This window comes from Entelurus aequoreus, linkage group LG25, assembly GCF_033978785.1.
Source record: "Entelurus aequoreus isolate RoL-2023_Sb linkage group LG25, RoL_Eaeq_v1.1, whole genome shotgun sequence".
NCBI classification, from domain to species: domain Eukaryota; kingdom Metazoa; phylum Chordata; class Actinopteri; order Syngnathiformes; family Syngnathidae; genus Entelurus; species Entelurus aequoreus.
Window position 1 is genome coordinate 31,234,815 of NC_084755.1, and position 23,013 is coordinate 31,257,827.

The 23,013-nt window shown below is 39.7% G+C and overlaps 2 protein-coding genes across 4 annotated transcripts in view; both read right to left on the minus strand.

Annotated features, from left to right (window-relative positions):
* LOC133642277 (troponin T, slow skeletal muscle-like) overlaps positions 1-12,958 on the minus strand; it is a 47,510-nt gene extending 34,552 nt beyond the window's left edge. The window contains exon 1 of one of the 2 annotated variants that reach the window (XM_062036380.1): positions 12,845-12,958. The gene's annotated coding sequence lies outside the window, so the exon portion shown is untranslated. Of the gene's footprint in view, positions 1-12,557; positions 12,614-12,844 lie in introns of those variants that run through there. The other variant, XM_062036381.1, reaches the window with a different exon arrangement.
* LOC133642642 (PIH1 domain-containing protein 1-like) overlaps positions 12,879-23,013 on the minus strand; it is a 28,862-nt gene continuing 18,727 nt past the window's right edge. Inside the window, exon 12 of one of the 2 annotated variants that reach the window (XM_062036975.1) lies at positions 12,879-12,988. The gene's annotated coding sequence lies outside the window, so the exon portion shown is untranslated. The remainder of the gene's footprint in view (positions 12,989-23,013) is intronic. The other variant, XM_062036971.1, reaches the window with a different exon arrangement.

Below are 23,013 nucleotides of genomic sequence, written 5' to 3' on the forward strand. Positions count from 1 at the left end.
TTTTTGTAAGAACCACAATTAATAAATATATTTCAGTGAATAACTTATTGTTCAAATCTGTATATAAATATGTACATAAAGTGTTGTAATTATATTGTAAAATGGATGGATGGACGTTTAAAACAAAACTGTTATTATTAATTAGTAAGTATACATTTTTTGAGCCTTTTTAGAGAAAATCATATCATTGTAGTAAATTATGCAAATTACTCGATGATGTCATGGCGACCACGCCCATAGCCACGGCCCCACCGCCACAGGTATCTTGGCAGTTTATGGGAAACACTGCATGGTAACGTTAGATGTGATGCTAACGGCGCGGTGCGGGTGGTAATACGAGAGAGAGAAGGTGCGAATCTGGTAACAAATGGAGGAAGAATTAATTCCCAAGAAAAACAGCACGGGGTCCATCGTCCGGCGGTGGTTTGGCTTCAAGCGGGAATATGTTGAACATTTATGCGGCAAAAGCATTGCTACAAAAAGTAGCAGCACTGCTAATGTAGCATGACTTGAAAAGTCACCCGCTAGAGAATGAAGAGTGCTTGAAACTCCGCATGTCAACATCTCCGGCCGGTGTCACACCAACAAAATGCCGAAGCAACTATTTCCACATCAACACCGTATGAAACAAATAGTCAACAACAGAAGGAGATAACGTCCGCAGGAACCTACCACATAGCGAAGGACATAAACCATTTGATTTCCTATTATGCAGCTCATTTTTATTTGACAGTTATTGAAATATCTTGTGTGACATCATGCACAAAAGTGCACTTTATTTGTTTTTAACTATTGTAGTGGCGTTCTGTACAAGAAGTACACTTTAATTTAGTGTTGTTTTGATAAGTCATCTTGGTGACATCATTCACAAAAGTGCACTTATAGCTTGTTTTAAAATGTCTCTGACAATCTTGCACTTTCTGTTTTGGAAATGACATGAATGTTTGTGCCACTGCTTAATAACTGTTTAGTAAATACAGTTTTAGTAAATTGACTTAGTTGTGATTTCCCTCTCTGCATGAAAGTTTAAAATGAGCATATATTAATGCAGTATGAAGAAGAATGTTTTAATGTAGACACATAGAATCATCATACTGCTGTGATTATATGCATCAAGTGTTCATTCAAGGCTAAGGCAAAATATCGAGATATATATCGTGTATCGCAGGGGTAGGGAACCTATGGCTCTAGAGCCAGATGTGGCTATTTTGATGCCTGCATCTGGCTCTCAGATAAATCTTAGCTGACATTGCTTAACACAATAAGTAGTGAATAATTCCGCTGGTAATCACAGTTTTAAAAATAACATTAAAATTATAAAACATTCTCATGCATTTTAATCCATCCATCCGTTTTCTATCGCACCTGTTCAAGAAGTCGCATTAATGGTAAGAAGTATTATATTTATTATTGGTTAGCTTTAGAATAACAATGTTATTAAAAAGAATATGAGACTTATTATACTCTAAAAAGGTTGGTCTTACTTAAAAATGCACGCATTTAGTTGTATTCAGTGTTAAAAAATATTATATGGCTCTCACGGAAATACATTTTGAAATATTTGGCTTTCATGGCTCTCTCAGCCAAAAAGGTTCCCGACCCCTGGTGTATCGTGACATGGCCTAAAAATTTTCGAGATATAATAATAAAAGGCCATATCGCCCAGCCCTACAATGAAGTGATAATCATGTAATTCTACAATATCCTAATTGAGGACAAGAAGAGACACAGCCATTGACGCATGTTTAATTGCTTGATTGACCACATTGAACAGGTACTGTCGTCAGCAACATCTAACCGCGGACTACCAATGCTGAGCTAAAACAGCCAATGAGCGCGCCCTCGCTGACTTTCAACGTCACTTGGCAACAGGCTTCGCCTTTCGAAGGCACAAGCTCACGCACACCGCTCTCATGAAACATCTCTGAACTGCATTGCTTGGATTTTACTGACGTCATGTCCGGCAGAAGGCAGTAAGCCGGACATGACGGTCAAGCCAGCTCTTTTGTCAACGGGCCGTTTAGCCTTTCTCGGAGAACAAATGCCCTTTGCTTGCGTTGTTTTTGGCTGTACGAAGCGTTCAAATCGCAAAAAGGATAAGCGTTTCTTCAGAGTTCCTCAAGAGGAAAAGAGCGGAAGAGTGCAAGATTTTACGAAACGCCGACGAGAAAGGGAGTAGATTCGAAGAATGCATGAGTTGTCAGTGATAACTTTGTTAAAGGTTTCTGTTTGATGTACCGTATTTTTCGGAGTATAGGTCGCTCCGGAGTATAAGTCGCTCCGGAGTATAAGTCGGCCAAAAATGCATAATAAAGAAGGAAAAAAACACATAAGTCGCACTGGAGTATAAGTCGCATTTTTTGGGAAAATTTATTTGATAAAACCCAACACCAAGAATAGACATTTGAAAGGCAATTTAAAATAAATAAAGAATAGTGAACAACAGGCTGAATAAGTGTACGTTATATGAGGCATAAATAACCAACTGAAAATGTGCCTGGTATGTTAACGTAACATATTATGGTAAGAGAAATTCAAATAACTATAACATATACACTACGGTTCAAAAGTTTGGGGTCACATTGAAATGTCCTTATTTTTGAAGGAAAAGCACTGTACTTTTCAATGAAGATAACTTTAAACTAGTCTTAACTTTAAAGAAATACACTCTATACATTGCTAATGTGGTACATGAATATTCTAGCTGCAAATGTCTGGTTTTTGTTGCAATATCTACATAGGTGTATAGAGGCCCATTTCCAGGATCTATCACTCCAGTGTTCTAATGGTACAATGTGTTTGCTCATTGGCTCAGAAGGCTGATTGATGATTAGAAAACCCTTGTGCAATCATGTTCACACATCTGAAAACAGTTTAGCTCGTTACAGAAGCTACAAAACTCACCTTCCTTTGAGCAGATTGAGTTTCTGGAGCATCACATTTGTGGGGTCAATTAAACGCTCAAATTGGCCAGAAAAAGAGAACTTTCATCTGAAACTTGACAGTCTATTCTTGTTCTTAGAAATGAAGGCTATTCCACAAAATTGTTTGGGTGACCCCAAACTTTTGAACGGTAGTGTAGAACATGCTATACGTTTACCAAACAATCTGTCACTCCTAATCGCTAAATCCCATGAAATCTTATACGTCTAGTCTCTTACGTGAATGAGCTAAATAATATTATTTGATATTTTACGGTAATAATTTCACACATAAGTCGCTCCTGAGTATAAGTCGCATCCCCGGCCAAACTATGAAAAAAACTGCGACTTATAGTCCGAAAAATACGGTACTTTTAACGTACGTTCTATTATTTCCTTTTGAAATATTATCTTTATATTATTTGTATTTCTTAAACACGTTTGCTACGAGTGTTTCGAAAAGCACCAACTCGGCGAGTCTAAATAAAAGACAGAAAATGTGAGCAAAACCTAAAAAAGTTAAGACCCCCATGCTATTCCAAGTTTGTTGTTTTGTCGTGTAGAATGGCGAATAGTTTGGTATGTCTGGGAACGCGACCGACATTTAATCCTTGATATCACTCGACAAATCGTTTTTTGATTAAGTATAATGATGTAGTCCATTGTATAGTTTGATTTTTTTGCTCATATCTGCTTTTTGTGGACAATTGATTGACCACCACTGGTCTACACTTCCGGTAAGAAGTCACGTGCAAGCAATACGCCAGATATTTGAAAGAAAATGACATTGATTAACCCTTGTGTAATGTTCATATTGTTGTTACTCAGCCAGTGTTTGTGGGTCTGATGGACCCGTTGCATTTGGTGGCTTTTAATGCCTCACAATCAAACACTTTTATGTTAAAATACTGAACAGATGATACCTTATCCTAATAAACATCTGTTCAGTATTTTAACATAAAAGTGTTTGATTGTGAGGCATTAAAAGCCACAAAATGCAACGGGTCCGTCAGACCCACAAACGCTGGATGAGTAACAACAATATGAACGTTGCATGGAAAATTTCTCTGCCAGTTTGTGCATCCCACAGGGATTCTTCTTTTGTGTTTCTGCACCTGTGGTTCCCACACAAGGTTGCAACATTGTTTGTCAACACTGTCTGCTCTCATTTTTTCGCACATTTTACCCTCTGATGTTCTGTGTACCTACACTCTGTCCTCCTCCTGTCTAGGCCTGCTGTGTGTGTGTGTGTGTGTGGTACACAGAACATCAATTTCCACACTTCTATTAGCCCGGGGTCCAGTGGACCCGGACATCTTATATGTAATAGAAATGTGTAGGGGAGGTGTATGGTGTGTGGTCATTAAATATGTATTATGATATATGTTCTTCACAGAAAATGAGCCAAAGTCAGTTAGTATCAGTTTGAAAAATTAATTAATTGTATCATTTTTCTTTTAATGAAAAATGAAAACGGGTCCCACAGACCCGAAACACCACACAAGGGTTAAAGAGGAATTTCCCTTAGTAATTGGATTACTGTTTTTGGAGAGTAACGAGTAACTGTAATAAATTACTTTTGATAAGTAGTTTTCCCAACACTGATAATACATCTCCACAATTATAATCTATACCAGTTATTCCCAACTACTGCGTCACAGCACGATAGAGTGCTGTGAGCATACTTGCCAACCTCCAATATCGGGAGGTGTGTGTGTGTGGGGGGGTGGGGGGGGCGTGGTTGGGGCGTGGTTAAGAGGAGAGTATATTTACAGCTAGAATTCACCAAATCAAGTATTTCATATATATATATATATATATATATATATATATATATATATATATATATATATATATATATATATATATATATATATATATATATATATGTATATGTATATATATATATATATATATATATATATATATATGTATATGTATATATATATATATATATATATATATATATATATATACATATATATATATATATATATATATATATATATATATACATATATATATATGTATGAAATACTTGACTTTCAGTAAATTCTAGCTATATATATATTTATTTTTTATTTTTTATTATACATATAAATAAAAGACATACTTGAATTTCAGTGTTCTGCAGGCTGTCCAGTAGATGGCAGTATTGTCCTGTTTAAGAGTGTCACAACATTGCTGTTTACGGCAGACGAACTGCTTTACGGTAGACTGAACGTGACTGCTGTTGTTGTGTGTTGTTACCGCGCTGGGAGGACGTTAATGAAACTGCCTAACAATAAACCCACATAAGAAACCAAGAACCTTGTTGTGCACTCTACTCTCTAAAAGCCGTAGATGTTATGACGTCATCGGGCAGGCAAGCTATTTATATTGTGGGAAAGCGGACGTGAGAACGGCTGTCCCCACTCAGGTCCGCATTGAGCTGGAGGGGGCGTGGCCTCCAGCTCCGGCTGAATACCGGGAGTTTGTCGGGAGAAAATCTCTGCCAGGAGGTTGTCGGGAGAGGCCCTGAAAAACGGGAGGGTTGGCAAGTATGGCTGTGAGAGATGTTCTAGTGTGTTGCTGAAAAAATTGCTACATTTCATGACTAAATATTTACTACTAGGGATGTATATCGTTAGGATTTCATCCATACCAATATCAATATTGGTATTCATCGCTACTCCTATCGGTGTAATTGGTGTAAATAAAAGGGAAACAAATCACTTTTTTATTACCATTTTAGTTAGCGCAAAAGGCTGTACACCAGCAACATCATGTAACATCTCACAGCAGGGAAGTGTTTTATCAACACCTGTTTTTAACACATCTTGTAAAGACCCCACAGATCCATCGCTGTGTTTCTATTAATTACAATTACACTCAGCTGTAAATAATATTTATGCATGGCATACCTTTTGCGTGATACATCCTATGAAATATATCATATAAATAGATACAATGAATTAGCATGTTAGGTGGGTGTGCATTTAAGCAAGGTGTGTTTTGATGCCAGGCAAACGCAATGGAGTGATGTTAGACGGCAACTACACACCTGTCAGCAGGTTATTATCATATTACTTCCATTTTTCACTTTTTTGAGTGGATTAATATTGGCCTGTTGATTACTAAATCACTAGGAGGACGGTTGATGAGTAAAGCCTGTTCACTTCAAACTGACACTCTTACAGCAGGGAAGGGATTCATATAGCCCGGGGGTCAGCAACCCGCGGCTCTGGAGCGGCGCCCTGGTGGCTCCATGGAGCTTTTTCAAAAATGTATGGAAATGGAAAATAAATGTGGTGAAAAATATTTTTTTGGTTGTAATATGGTTTCTGTAGGAGGACAAACACGACACAAACCTTCCTAAATGTTAGAAAGTCCACTGTTTAATATGTTTGTGTTTATGCTTCACTGATGAGAGTATTTGGCGAGCGCCGTTTTGTCCTACTAATTTAAGCGGCCCTTGAACTCACCATTGTGTGGACTGTGACTCAAAAGTTTGTTTTAATGTACAACTTTCTCCGACGCTGCCACAGAAAGATGTGTTTTATGCCACTCCTTCTTTGTCTCATTTTGTCCACCAAATGTTTTATACTGTGCGTGAATGCACAAAGGTGGGCTTTGTTGATGTTATTGACTTGTTATGGAGTGCTAATCAGGCATATTTGGTCACTGCATGACTGCAAGCTAATCGATGCTAACATGGTATTTAGGCTAGCTCTATGTACATATTACATCATCATGCCTCATTTGTAGGTATATTTGAGCTAATTTAATTTCCTTTACTTATGTCCTCTGTGTATATAGTTTATTTTTCCATGTTTCATGACACAATATCTGTATGTAATATTGGCTGCATTTCTGATAGTTGTTTGTGTGCCATGTTGTTCCAGACCACAGCAAATTTTAGCCAGCTTCCATTTGAAGAAGCCATTTCCTTTAACTTGGACACAAAAATCTAGACCTTTGGCCACTCTAAGACAGTAATTTCCAGACGTTATCTCACCCTCTGAGAAGTTTTACTAATGTTTTCCAATGTTGTAAAAATGTGTCTAACAAATATTAAATTTCAACATTTCTGTCAACGAAGATTTGCGTCAGCTAACGACACACAGTCATTTTGATAGTAGGCTAATATAGCTAATTAGCCACTTAAATCATGTGTTGCCATCATTATAACCCTTACATAAGTCTTTTAATTTTTTGCGGCTCCAGACAGATTACTTTTTTGTATTTTTTGTCCAATATGGCTCTTTCAACATTTTGGGTTGCCGACCCCTGATATAGCCCAATTCCTGAGTGGGGGGTTACGTTAATCATTTTGCAATGCAGTCTGCTGGAAATCGTGGAAAGCGTTGGTCTACATAGCAACTGATGCTGTGGTCAAAATTGGAATTGCCACAAAAAGACATTTTAAGATATTAAACACTACTGCCATCTGGTGGCTTATGTGGATAGCGCACCCCCCCAAATCGTCACGTTTCATGTATCAGGTCAACTGCGATGAATGGGGCCATGTGAATTTTAGCGTGTGTGACTTTGAGAGACTTTTGAGGAGGCAATATTGTTGTCACCACCGTTTGTGTGGGGTTGCTTACTTATTTGTGATTATTCTTCACTGATTATTACATCATAGACCCGTGTCCTTTTTTATGCGCAGCAGAGGCACTTAAAGGGAATGTGACAGCCTGCGCATGTCATAATCATGACGGTCAGCTGGATTAAAAAAATTGCCGGACAATTTTTCCAGAATCTGAACAGTCCTCGGGAACTGACCCAATTAGGAACCGGTACCAGGTATATATCCCTATTCATTGCAAATGTGTTCTCAATGCCAACGATGTACCGTGACTAGCAGAACAATTATATGGTCTTCCACTAACCCGCATAGTCACCTGTTGCCATTTATACAACATTTTCAATTGGTGGTGTTCATTTTTCTAATGTTGAATATGTGCCTTGACTTTAAAGGCCTACTGAAACCCACTACTACTGACCAGGCAGTCTGATAGTTTATATATCAATGATGAAATCTTAACATTGCAACACATGCCAATACGGCCGGGTTAACTTATAAAGTGCAATTTTAAATTTCCCGCTAAACTTCCGGTTGAAAACGTCTTTGGATGATGACGTATGCGCGTGACGTAACCAGTGAAACAGAAGTACCCCATTGAATACAATACAAAATAGCTCTGTTTTCATCTCATAATTCCACAGTATTCTGGACATCTGTGTTGGTGAATCTTTTGCAATTTCTTTAATGAACAATGAAGACTGCAAAGAAGAAAGTTGTAGGTGGGATCGGTGTATTAGCGGTGGACTACAGCAACACAACCAGGAAGACTTTGACTCGGATAGCAGACGCGCTAGCCGACGCTAGCCACCGACCGCACGGATGATCGTGGTGAAGTCCTTCGTCCTTCCGTCGATCGCTGGAACGCATGTGAGCACGGGTGTTGATGAGCAAATAAGGGCTGGCTGGCGTCGGTGGAGCGCTAATGTTTTTATCATAGCTCTGTGAGGTCCCGTTATACTAAGTTAGCTTCAATGGCGTCGTTAGCAACAGCATTTTTAAGCTTCGCCAAGCTGGAAAGCATTAACCATGTATTTACATGTCCCTGGTTTAATAGTATTGTTGATCTTCTGTCTATCCTTCCAGTCAGGGATTTATTTATTTTGTTTCTATATGCAGTTAAGCACAATGCTATCACGTTAGCTCCGTAGCTAAGTTAGCTTCAATGGCGTCGTTAGCAACAGCATTTTTAAGCTTCGCCAGGCTGGAAAGCATTAACCGTGTATTTACATGTCCATGGTTTAATAGTATTGTTGATCTTCTGTCTATCCTTCCAGTCAGGGATTTATTTATTTTGTTTCTATATGCAGTTAAGCACGATGCTGTCACGTTAGCTCCGTAGCTAAAGTGTTTCGTCGATGTATTGTCGTGGAGATAAAAGTCACTGTGAATGTCCATTTCGCGTTCTCGACTCTCATTTTGAAGAGGATATAGTATCCGAGGTGGTTTAAAATACAAATCCGTGATCCACAATAGAAAAAGGAGAAAGTGTGAAATCCAATGAGGCAGCTTGTACCTAAGTTATGGTCAGAGCGAAAAAAGATATGTCTTGCACGGCATTCTAGTCCTTAACTCTAACGTTCCTCATCCACAAATCTTTCATCCTCGTTCAAATTAATGGGGTAATCGTCGCTTTCTCGGTCCGAATCGCTCTAGCTGCATTGAAAACAATAGGAAAATATGAGGAGGCTATCAACTGACTACGTCACGCTACTTCCGGTAGGGGCAAGGCTTTTTTTTTTTATCAGATACCAAAAATTGCGATCTTTATCGTCGTTGTTCTCTACTAAATCCTTTCAGCAAAAATATGGCAATATCGCGAAATGATCAAGTATGACACATAGAATGGATCTGCTATCCCCGTTTAAATAAAACAATTTTATATCAGTAGGCCTTTAAGGTTGGGAAACACTGATCTATATTATGGCTAAATGTCCACAGAATATCTAAATATATCAATAATTCATACATATCAGTGGCCTTGTGGTTAGAATGTCCGCCCTGAGAAAATGGGACCCATTACCTCCCTGCTTGACACTCAGCATCAAGGGTTGGAATTGGGGGTTAAATCACCAGAAACGATTGCCGGGCGCGGCCACCGCTGCTGCTCACTGCTCCCCTCACCTCCCAGGGGGTGATCAAGGGTGATGAGTCAAATGCAGAGGATAATTTCACCACACCTAGTGTGTGTGTGTGACAATCATTGGTACTTTAACTTTTTAATAATTATGTGATTACTGAGATTGTGAGCTTTGTCTGCAAGAGGCATGTACGGAAAAGCAATCATCTGGCAGGGATGACGACAGGAAAACACTTATTAATCCGTGAATTATTTATATGCCCAGTGAATACTGCTCAGAGCCCCTTTATGTAGTATATTTGTAAGGTACAGTATAGGGCAGACCTGGGCAAAATGCGGCCCAGTAAGATTTTCAATCCACGTTCTACATCATTTTTTTAGACCTTTAACATCAAAACTGTAGCCGCCATTATGACGTGCAGTGCTGTTTTTAAATTACCGTAAATCTTGAACTATAGAAAGTATTTTAATGGTTGAAATATGAGCTTTTGAGTGCTATACGAGTTATTACAGTAATCTACGTCACAGCAGCTCAGACGACGAACAAAGCAGAGTGGGCGGGGTTTGTTTTCAGAGCAGCCAGCCCGAAACGCATGTGTCTGGAACAGATGCGGAAGCAAATTTTTACAACCAATTTCTGCATAAAAGTGATCATTTATCATATTGTTGGTGTTTATTACCCTTTGCATTCATATTTTGCTGTTTGTTACATTTGTGTTGTGTTTTGCTTGATTGTAAAAGATGGTATGAGAAGTAAAAGAGGGGTGATGTTCATGTGTTGTTAATATTCAGTGTTTTATTGTTCTTAGTTAATATTGTAAATCTCACTTTCTTTATTTTAATGTACATTTTGGGTGTCCCATTCAGTAAAAAACTGTAAAATTCCATACCGTTTTTTTGAGGTGGTCTGTCATAACTTTTTTAGAACTCTATCGGACATTGTGACTTTTGGTATTAGTGTTTCTGGAAAAAAAGGGACCCAAACACACATACTGTACAGCAGATTTTTACAGCTAAATGTGTATATAGCATTTATACACACATTGGCCCTGCAGACACATTTTTTCTCTCAATGTCAAATTATTTTCCCAGCTCTGGTATAGGGATTGCTATGATGAGCTGTGATACATTAACCAGCATCCTTAGAACATTTCTATTGAATTTCTGGGTTAAAAACTCTACATTACAGCAGAAGAACCTCACTTGAAATGCCTCTAAGGTAGAATTCGGAATTCAACCAGAATATTCGTGAACATGCTTCTAAGGACAGTCGGAAGTTTAGTTTGAACGAACCATCGCAGATGTACCAGTCCCACCAAAGAATATTAAAAAGAGAACGTACACTACCGTTCAAAAGTTTGGGGTCACCCAAACAATTTTGTGGAATAGCCTTCATTTCTAAGAACAAGAATAGACTGTCGAGTTTCAGATGGCCATTTTGAGCGTTTAATTGACCCCACAAATGTGATGCTCCAGAAACTCAATCTGCTCAAAGGAAGGTCAGTTTTGTAGCTTCTGTAACGAGCTAAACTGTTTTCAGATGTGTGAACATGATTGCACAAGGGTTTTCTAATCATCAATTAGCCTTCTGACCCAATGAGCAAACACATTGTACCATTAGAACACTGGAGTGATAGTTGCTGGAAATGAGCCTCTATACACCTATGTAGATATTGCACCAAAAACCAGACATTTGCAGCTAGAATAGTAATTTACCACATTAGCAATGTATAGAGTGTACTTCTTTAAAGTTAAGACTAGTTTAAAGTTATCTTCATTGAAAAATAAGGACATTTTAATGTGACCCCAAACTTTTGAACGGTAGTGTAAGAGAAGAAAAATACCCATACATTTATGAGAAGATCATTTGAAAATGACATAACACGTTAACACGCGCAATTATCATGTATAAACGCAGATTAATCGCGCAATTTGTTCGGAGCGCACTTGCTCCGGATGGTTAACTGAAAGGCGGCGTGGGTTTCGTTATACTGTCAGTGATCGGGTCCATGCATGCGTCATAGGTGCAAAGATGAGTGCGCAGAATGCGAATGGTGTGCTCACCATCACATTTGACCTAAAATTTTTAGCAATGGAAAGAAAAACATGTGCATTCATGTAAAGTACTTAAAAAACAATGATAATAACATTGCATTTGTGTCCAAACATTGCTGTTTTGTTAAATTAATTTAAATTATACAAAATATTAACAACCTGGGATTAATCATGATTAACCCATACTCGAAAATACGATTATATATATATATTTTTTTATATTAATCGATTAATTTTAGTTTTCCTGAGGGAACTCTCCTGAAGGAATCAATAAAGTACTATCTATCTATGTAATAGCACAACTTGTTATACAAAAATATGCTAGAGCACTTTGTTGCTTGTACATTTGACACTTACTTACTTTGACATATGCAGGCTACAATGTTAGAGTACCTACAAATTGCCTCTAAAGGTAACAAATGTTACCAAAAGATTATGTAAGTGATTTACTGCAAATTATGTTGAAATTAGCCTCTATCAAAACAACCTTAGAAGCTGTCAGACATGAATCAGTTGCCTTTAGAATACAAAGAAAGGTTTTAACTACTCGCAAATGATCAACACATAGGAAGCATTTAGAGGCCAGTTAGGCTAACATTTGAATATATTTGCACGTATTTTTTTAATCGATTCTTAACATTTTGAACAAAAAACTGGACTTGCTTACTTTAGTTATTAATTTGTAATGGGTGCTCAGGAAAATATATATTCTATGTAGGGCTGTCAAACGGTTAAAATATTTAATCGCCATTAATCACATTTGTTCATAGTTAACTCAAAATGAAATGCAATTAATCACAGATATACATCATTTTTCATCATTAATTCTATACTAACCGCACAGTGCAGAAACCACGATTACAACCGGATGAAAAAAATTGTGCTGCATTAAGTTTTTGCTTTTGTGTAAATAAAGTGAGTTTGATAAACATACCTGTATGAAGGTGTGGTATCAGCTGACACACAAAGGCAGGAGTGTGGCTTCAGTGCATGAACAGGGTAGCTTTATAGCAAGGGGGAAGCACTGTCTGTGTGTGTGTGTGTGTGTGTGTGTGTGTGTGTGTGTGTGTGTGTGTGTGTGTGTGTGTGTGTGTGTGTGTGTGTGTGTGTGTGTGTGTGTGTGTGTGCGCTCTATGGATGACTCTGTGCACATGCATGCGATGGCTATGATGGTGTTTTTGAATATACTGTTCAAAAATAACTGTGAGCATGTGTGCAAACCTGCAGGTGTGCGTCTGTGTTCAGGGCCGGCAGCCACGGGCGGATTAGGCGGCCGCAAGATGAGCACCCCGCGGGATTAAGGGGAACAGTGGTCTGACCTCACCGGACAAATGGAGGCTCGTGGCACAGGTGGAGAGAGAATGACTAAAAGAAGGAGAGAGAGAGTGAGAGGGGACACAAAGCTGGCAGAGAGGCATTAGTGCAGGCAGGAGGGGACCATTTATAAATACAGTCTGCAGTTCAGTCAGGTCAAAAGTCTCGGGTCAACGTTGCCATTGTATACAGTTGTTTTCATACATTCGTCATGGGCATGAATGCATGGAATTTTAAAAACGAAAATTGGGTGCACAAGCATGCATTTTTATGATTTTCTCAAATTTACAAAAGGTCCTGAGTTATACATTCAGGCTGAAATATATACAAACCCCGTTTCCATATGAGTTGGGAAATTGTGTTAGATGTAAATATAAACGGAATACAATGATTTCCAAATCATTTTCAACCCATATTCAATTGAATGCACTACAAAGACAAGATATTTGATGTTCAAACTCATAAACTTTATTTTTTTTTGCAAATAATAATTAATTAACTTAGAATTTCATGGCTGCAACACGTGCCAAAGTAGTTGGGAAAGGGCATGTTCACCACTGTGTTACATGGCCTTTCCTTTTAACAACACTCAGTAAACATTTGGGAACTGAGGAGACACATTTTTGAAGCTTCTCAGGTGGAATTCTTTCCCATTCTTGCTTGATGTACAGCTTAAGTTGTTCAACAGTCCGGGGGTCTCCGTTGTGCTATTTTAGGCTTCATAATGCGCCACACATTTTCAATGGGAGAGAGGTCTGGACTACAGGCAGGCCAGTCTAGTACCCGCACTCTTTTACTATGAAGCCACGTTGATGTAACACGTGGCTTGGCATTGTCTTGCTGAAATAAGCAGGGGCGTCCATGGTAACGTTGCTTGGATGGCAACATATGTTGCTCCAAAACCTGTATGTACCTTTCAGCATTAATAGCGCCTTCACAGATGTGTAAGTTACCCATGTCTTGGGCACTAATACACCCCCATACCATCACACATGCTGGCTTTTCAACTTTGCGCCTATAACAATCCGGATGGTTCTTTTCCTCTTTGGTCCGGAGGACACGACGTCCACAGTTTCCAAAAACAATTTGAAATGTGGACTCGTCAGACCACAGAACACTTTTCCACTTTGTATCAGTCCATCTTAGATGAGCTCAGGCCCAGCGAAGCCGACGGCGTTTCTGGGTGTTGTTGATGAACGGTTTTCTCCTTGCATAGGAGAGTTTTAACTTGCACTTACAGATGTAGCGACCAACTGTAGTTACAGACAGTGGGTTTCTGAAGTGTTCCTGAGCCCATGTGGTGATATCCTTTACACACTGATGTCACTTTTTGATGCAGTACAGCCTGAGGGATCGAAGGTCACGGGCTTAGCTGCTTACGTGCAGTGATTTCTCCAGATTCTCTGAACCCTTTGATGATATTACAGACCGTAGATGGTGAAATCCCTAAATTCCTTGCAATAGCTGCTTGAGAAAGGTTTTTCTTAAACTGTTCAACAATTTGCTCACGCATTTGTTGACAAAGTGGTGACCCTCGCCCCATCCTTGTTTCTGAATGACTGAGCATTTCATGGAATCTACTTTTATACCCAATCATGGCACCCACCTGTTCCCAATTTGCCTGTTCACCTGTGGGATGTTCCAAATAAGTGTTTGATGAGCATTCCTCAACTTTATTAGTATTTATTGCCACCTTTCTTAACTTTTTTGTCACATGTTGCTGGCATCAAATTCTAAAGTTAATGATTATTTGTAAAATAAAAAAAGTTTATCAGTTTGAACATAAAATATGCTGTTTTTGTAGCATATTCAACTGAATATGGGTTGAAAATGATTTGCAAATCATTGTATTCCGTTTATATTTACATCTAACACAATTTCCCAACTCATGTGGAAACAGGGTTTGTACTTTAAACAGTCAGGTGATCAGATCTCAAAAAAATCTGATTTGGTCTACTTTGCCTTGCAGTGTAAACGTAGACTTTGACCTCCAGGTCTAGGGTTCGCCTTCCTTTAGTCTCTGGCCGATAAATCGTTGACTTCAAACTTTCCTTCTTCCTTTCTTTTCTTATTCCTTCTTGTCAGGTTCAAACACCTAACTATCTATTAAACAAAACAAAAAGCAAGGAATCACGCAGAGATAGAGTTCAATTTTGCCCATGAGGAGAAACGTATTGGGCTGCACACTCAGTTACAGTTTCACTCCACGCTCTAAAGTACAGCCCCACGCGCTCCTCTATTTATTCGGGAGTTCCCTAGTTAACATCACTGAGGCTGCTTCTGAAGGGAGGGGTATTCAAGCAGCCCCAGTAGACACAATACGTGATTATTCAGAATGGAAATGTGCTGACACTCGTGATTTCGCCCTGTCTCTGTTTTGTCTGCGTTGAGGTACTCGAAGTCCGTCCTTGGCTGTCAGCAGGCACGGTCTGGAAACAAACTGCTGCTGCGAGTCAACTCACAATGGAAGATTACAAGTTGTGTGCTTTTGCACCATACTTGCCAACCCTCCCGTTTTTAGCGGGAGAATCCCGGTATTCAGCGCCTCTCCCGACAACCTCCCGGCAGAGATTTTCTCCCGACAAACTCCCGGTATTCAGCCGGAGCTGGAGGCCACGCCCCCTCCAGCTCAATGTGGACCTGAGACTGAGTGGGGACAGCCTCTTCTCACGTCCGCTTTCCCACAATATAAACATCTTGCCTGCCCAAACATCTAGGGCTTTTGTAGAGTGCACAATTGCGCACACAACAAGGAGACGAAGCAGAAGAACGAGGAAATTACAGACATGGCGGCCGAAATGATATACTCATCATGAAAGGAGAAGTTAAACAGGACAATACTGCCATCTAATGGATAGCCACCGGAACACTGAAATTCAAGTATTTTTTTTCTATGTAAATAAAATAAATATATATATATAAATATAGCTAGAATTCACTGAAAGTCAAGTATTTCATACATATATATACATATATATATATACACTACCGTTCAAAAGTTTGGGGTCACATTGAAATGTCCTTATTTTTGAAGGAAAAGTACTGTACTTTTCAATGAAGATAACTTTAAACTAGTCTTAACTTTAAAGAAATACACTCTATGCATTGCTAATGTGGTAAATGACTATTCTAGCTGCAAATGTCTGGTTTTTGGTGCAATATCTACATAGGTGTATAGAGGCCCATTTCCAGCAACTATCACTCCAGTGTTCTAATGGTACAATGTGTTTGCTCATTGGCTCAGAAGGCTAATTGATGATTAGAAAACCCTTGTGCAATCATGTTCACACATCTGAAAACAGTTTAGCTCGTCACAGAAGCTACAAAACTGACCTTCCTTTGAGCAGATTGAGTTTCTGGAGCATCACATTTGTGGGGTCAATTAAACGCTCAAAATGGCCAGAAAAAGAGAACTTTCATCTGAAACTCGACAGTCTATTCTTGTTCTTAGAAATGAAGGCTATTCCACAAAATTGTTTGGGTGACCCCAAACTTTTGAACGGTAGTGTATAAATATATATATATATGAAATATATATGAAATACTCGAGTTGGTGAATTCTACCCACGCCCCCCGCCCCCAACCATGTGTTATGTTTACATAATTGAAGAGAACATGTGTTCGGTAGTGAGTTTTTAAATATACACACAGATTTTCAGACATTTATTTAAAAACTATATGATTAAGTTACTTACCGTGCAGCCATGAGGGGAAGTAATGTAATGTCACTTCCTGGTCAAAAATGTAGGGGTGTGGCTTAAATCTAGAATCAGCCACGCCTCTAAAACTCTCATATTTCGGCAGTGACATGATTTCTTGAGCACAGTTTTGTAATTTAAAAATTAAACCTACAATAAATCTATGTCTTTCAACCTTGGTATGAATTTAATCATAAATAGTTTTTAAATTACACCACTGAAACAAATCTAAACAAAAATGTTTCAAGTGGTATTTTTATCAATTGAAATTTAGGGGTCACGATTGGGGACAGCTACTTCTCAATAGAAAGTACCCTATAAAATATAATTGTGTATTTATTTATTGTATCACTATCTTAATTAAAGCCCTTGGTTTAAACAAATCATAATATAAAGTAAGTAAAAATGCATGTTTGAATACTTAAGTATTTTATTAAACCCTTTTTTTTTGGTTAAGGGACCGCACTTTGCTTTAATTCGGTAGAATGCCCTATATATATACTTGCCAACCCTCCCGAATTTTCCGGGAGACTCCCGAATTTCAGTGCCTCTCCCGAAAATCTCCCGGGACAACCATTCTCACGAATTTCTCCAGATTGAGGACAGCCTGTCGTCACGTCCACTTTTCCTCCATATAAACAGAGTGCCGGCCCAGTCACGTTATAACATCTACGGCTTTTGGAGCTCAGTGAGCAACTGCACACACAACAAGAAGGAGACTATTACATATGTCTCCGTTATCCATAGGTTTATCTATAACCCATAAAGTAGGCAGGCGCGGAGCTATTGCTCAGTGTCTGTTTATTCCAGCCGGCATGTTAATACACTGACACACAACATCCGGATTCCCATCATGCATTGCTTCAAAACTACAGCAAGTAGTAGAGATTCCCACCTTCCGTTTATTTCCAAAATTCTCGAAAAAACTGTCGCACAGCAGCTAAATGAACACTTAGTGACTAACAATCTCTGTGAACCTTTTCAATCCGGTTTCAGGGCAAATCACTCTACGGAGACAGCCCTCGCAAAAATGACTAATGATCTATTGCTAACGATGGATTCTGATGCGTCATCTATGTTGCTGCTTCTTGATCTTAGCGCCGCTTTCGATACCGTCGATCATAATATTTTATTAGAGCGTATCAAAACACGTATTGGTATGTCAGACTTAGCCTTGACTTGGTTTAACTCTTATCTTACTGACAGGATGCAGTGCGTCTCCCATAACAATGTGACCTCGGACTATGTCAAGGTAACGTGCGGAGTTCCCCAGGGTTCGGTTCTTGGCCCTGCACTCTTTAGTATTTACATGCTGCCGCTGGGTGACATCATACGCAAGTACGGTGTTAGCTTTCACTGTTATGCTGATGACACTCAACTCTACATGCCCCTAAAGCTGACCAACACGCCGGACTGTAGTCAGCTGGAGGCGTGTCTTAATGAAATTAAACAATGGATGTCCGCTAACTTTTTGCAACTCAACGCTAACAAAACGGAAATGCTGATTATCGGTCCTGCTAGACACCAACATCTATTTAATAATACCACCTTAACATTTGACAACCAAACAATTAAACAAGGAGACTCGGTAAAGAATCTGGGTATTATCTTCGACCCAACTCTCTCGTTTGAGTCACACATTAAGAGTGTTACTAAAACGGCCTTCTTTCATCTCCGTAATATCGCTAAAATTCGTTCCATCTTGTCCACTAGCGACGCTGAGATCATTATTCATGCGTTCGTTACGTCTCGTCTCGATTACTGTAACGTATTATTTTCGGGCCTCCCTATGTCTAGCATTAAAAGATTACAGTTGGTACAAAATGCGGCTGCAAGGCTTTTGACAAAAACAAGAAAGTTTGATCATATTACGCCTATACTGGCTCACTTGCACTGGCTTCCTGTGCACTTAAGATGCGACTTTAAGGTTTTACTACTTACGTATAAAATATTACACGGTTTAGCTCCAGCCTATCTCGCCGATTGTATTGTACCATATGTCCCGACAAGAAATCTGCGTTCAAAGAACTCCGGCTTATTAGTGATTCCCAGAGCCAAAAAAAAGTCTGCGGGCTATAGAGCGTTTTCTATTCGGGCTCCAGTACTCTGGAATGCCCTCCCGGTAACAGTTAGAGATGCTACCTCAGTAGAAGCATTTAAGTCCCATCTTAAAACTCATTTGTATAATCTAGCCTTTAAATAGACCCCCCCTTTTTTAGACCAGTTGATCTGCCGTTTCTTTTCTTCTCTCCTCTTCTCCCCTGTCCCTTGCGAGGGGGAGTTGCATAGGTCCGGTGGCCATGGATGAAGTGCTGGCTGTCCAGAGCCGGGACCCCGGGTGGACCACTAGCCTGTGCATCGGTTGGGGACATCTCTGCGCTGCTGACCCGTCTCCGCTCGGGATGGTTTCCTGTTGGCCCCGCTGTGGACTGGACTCCCGCTGATGTGTTGGATCCACTGTGGACTGGACTTTCACAATGTTATGTCAGACCCACTCGACATCCGTTGCTTTCGGTCTCCCCTAGAGGGGGGGGGGTTACCCACATATGCGGTCCTCTCCAAGGTTTCTCATAGTCATTCACCGACGTCCCACTGGGGTGAGTTTTTCCTTGCCCGTATGTGGGCTCTGTACCGAGGATGTCGTTGTGGCTTGTACAGCCCTTTGAGACACTTGTGATTTAGGGCTATATAAATAAACATTGATTGATTGATTGATTGATAGAGAGGAGTGTTATGTGTGTGTAAATGTGTAAATAAATGAACACTGAAATTCAAGTATTTCCTTTATAAATATATATATATATATATATATATATATATATATATATATATATATATATATATATATATATATATATATATATATATATATATATATATATATATATATAATTCTAGCTATAAATATCTATAAATATACTCCTCCCCCCTTAACCTCGCCCCCGGTCCGCCCCGCCCACTCCGACCCCGCCCACCACACCCACTGATGTTGGTCGAGAAGGCCTGGCTCTCATCTCCGTTCTAAGACATCAGGTCAGGACTCTGTGCAGGCCAGTCAATTTCATCCACACCAGACTCTGTCATCCATGTCTTTATGGACTTTGCTTTGTGCACTGGTGCACAGTCATGTGCACCAAACTGTTCCCACAAGGTTCGGAGCATGGAATTGTCCAAAATGTTTTGGTATCCCGGAGCATTGGACTTGGTGATGTATGGCTTAGATGCAGCTGCTCGGCCATGGAAACCCATTCCATGAAGCTTTCTGCGTACTGTACGTGGGCTAATTGGAAGGCCACTTGAAGTTTGGAGCTCTGTAGCAACTGACCGTGCAGAAAGTCGGCGACCTCTTTGTACTATGCGCTTCAGCATCCGCTCACCCCTCTCTGTCAGTTTACGTGGCCTACCACTTTGTGGCTGTTGTTCCCAAACTCTTCCAATTTCCTTTAATAAAGCAGTTGACTTTGGAACATTTAGGAGCGAGGAAATTTCACGACTGGATTTGTTGCACAGGTGCCATCATATGACAGTTCCACGCTGGAAATCACTGAGCTCCTGAGAGCGGCCCATTCTTTCACAAATGTTTGTAGAAACAGTCTCCATGCCTAAGTGCTTGATTTTATACACCTATGGCCGGGCCAAGTGATTAGGACACCTGATTCTGATAATTTGGATGGGTGGCCAAATACTTTTGGCAATGTAGTGTATACATACATACATATATAAAAAAACACATATAAACACGATACGTCTGCGTTTTGTTCAGGAGAGAACACACAGAAACTAATTAAAATAAAATTAGAAGAAATAAATAAGTTTAAGAGATGGTTTGACCAAAAAAAAAGACTCTTTGAAACTCAGTAAAACTATCCATCCATTTTCTACCGCTTATTCCCTTCGGGGTCGCGCGGGGCGCTGGAGCCTATCTCAGCTACAATCGGCGGAAGGCGGGGTACACCCTGGACAAGTCGCCACCTCCTCGCAGGGCCAACACAGATAGACAAGACAACATTCACACTCACATTCACACACTAGGGCCAATTTAGTGTTGCCAATCAACCTATCCCCAGGTGCATGTCTTTGGAAGTGGGAGGAAGCCGGAGTACCCGGAGGGAACCCACACAGTCACGGGGAGGACATGCACACTCCACACAGAAAGATCTTGAGCGCAGGAGCGAACCCAGGACCTTCGTATTGTGAGGCAGACGCACTAACCCCTCTTACACCGTGCTGCCCTCTTTGAAAGTCAGTAAAACTAAAATAATACAATTCGGTAATAGTACAAAAGAAAGTCAAACACAAATAAATTGTGAGTGTAATAATAGATGACAAAATTATCTAAAAATCTCATTAAAAAATACACAACATAAAGTGGCAAGAAATACGTCAATAATGAATAAAGCAAAATATCTTCTGGACCACAAATCACTCAATTTTCTGTAGTGCGCACCAGTGTTACCATACCTGAGTTATTGTGTAGAAATAACTACAAAAGTACACTTATTCACTTAGCAAGTGACAACAAAGAAAGATGAGTTAAAGGCCTACTGAAATAATTTTTTTTTATTTAAACGGGAATAGCGGATCCATTCTATGTGTCATACTTGATCATTTCACGATATTGCCATATTTTTGCTGAAAAGATTTGGTAGAGAAAATCGACGATAAAGTTCGCAACTTTTGCGCGCTGATAAAAAAAAGCCGTGCCCCTACCGGAAGTAGCGTGACGTCACAAGCGGTAGTGCTGCTCACAATTCCCCGTTGTTTACAATGGAGCGAGAGATATTTGGAGCGAGAAAGCGACGATTACCCCATTAATTTGAGCGAGGATGAAAGATTTGTGGATGAGGTACGTTAGAGTGACGGACTAGAATGCAGTTCAAGAGATATCTTTTTTCGCTCTTACCGTAACTTAGGTACAAGCTGGCTCATTGGATTCCACACTCTCTCCTTTTTCTATTGTGGATCACGGATTTGTATTTTAAACCACCTCGGATACTATATCCTCTTGAAAATGAGAGTCGAGAAGGCGAAATGGACATTCACAGTGACTTTTATCTCCACGACAATACATCGACGAAGCTCTTTAGCATGAGCTAACGTGATAGCATCTGTCTCAAATGCAGATAGAAACTAAATAAATAAATACCTGACTGGAAGGATAGACAGAAGTTCAACAATACTACTATCAGGAGACACCGAACCAAACACTGGACATGTAAATACACGGTTAATGTGTATTCGACGCCTGTCGAAGCCTAGCAATGCTGTTGCTAACGACGCTAACTTAGCAACGGGAGCTCGTCAGAGCTATGATAAAAACATTAGCGCTCCACCTACGCCAGCCAGCCCTCCTCTGCTCATCAACACCCGTGCTCACCTGCGTTCCAGCGATCGACGATGCGGTCGGCGGCCCGGAGACGTAGGAAGTCAAGGTGAGGTCGCCGGCACTAGTGTCTGCTATCCAACAAAGTCCTCCTTGTTGTGTTGCTACAGCCAGCCGCTAATACACAGATCCCACCTACAACGTTCTTCTTTGCAGCCTCCGTTGTTCATTAAACAAATTGCAAAAGATTCACCAACACAGATGTCCAGAATACTGTCGAATTATGAAATGAAAACAGAGCTTTGTGTATAGGATTTTTCGGGCTCCGAATACTTCCCTTGTCCTTGTGACGTCACACGCATACGTCAGCATAATAAAACGTTTTCAAGCGGAAGTGTGGCGGGAAATTTAAAATTGCACTTTATAAGTTAACCCGGCCGTATTGGCATGTGTTGCAATGTTAAGATTTAATCATTGATATATAAACTATCAGACTGCGTGGTCGGTAGTAGTGGCTTTCAGTAGGCCTTTAAGAGTAATACATAATGAGTGCTACATACAATGATTACAAATACATTGGAGCCAGACACCACAGTTGACATACTTCACACATGAGTCATCATTCCTCTGTGATTTTTGGTCTTAAGCTAATGAAGATTTTGGCAAAATGAGGGTAATAATTGATTTTTTGGACGTACTGTGTATTTTTTTCCGTCGGGTGATTGTTAAGAGTGCCTGCCGGTCACAAAACATTGCAGGAATGTAACAGCAGAGTGCGTCAAATACGGCTGCAAAAGCATACTTTCACAAAATGAAAGCATGTTTTATTGTAAATTTATAAGTTAGAGTATGTTTAGAATTATATATAGACACATTATTTTGTTTTTTTCCATCAGAAAAACCAACGTCACAACGACAAAAAAACAATTTTTGTTGTGTTCTTTAAGTGCAATGACAATATAGTTATATTCTATTCTATTGTTCAAGGGAAAACTTGTAAATACGGGGGTTGCCCCTGACTCACAGCCTGGATCTCGGACTATTTGACAAAGGCG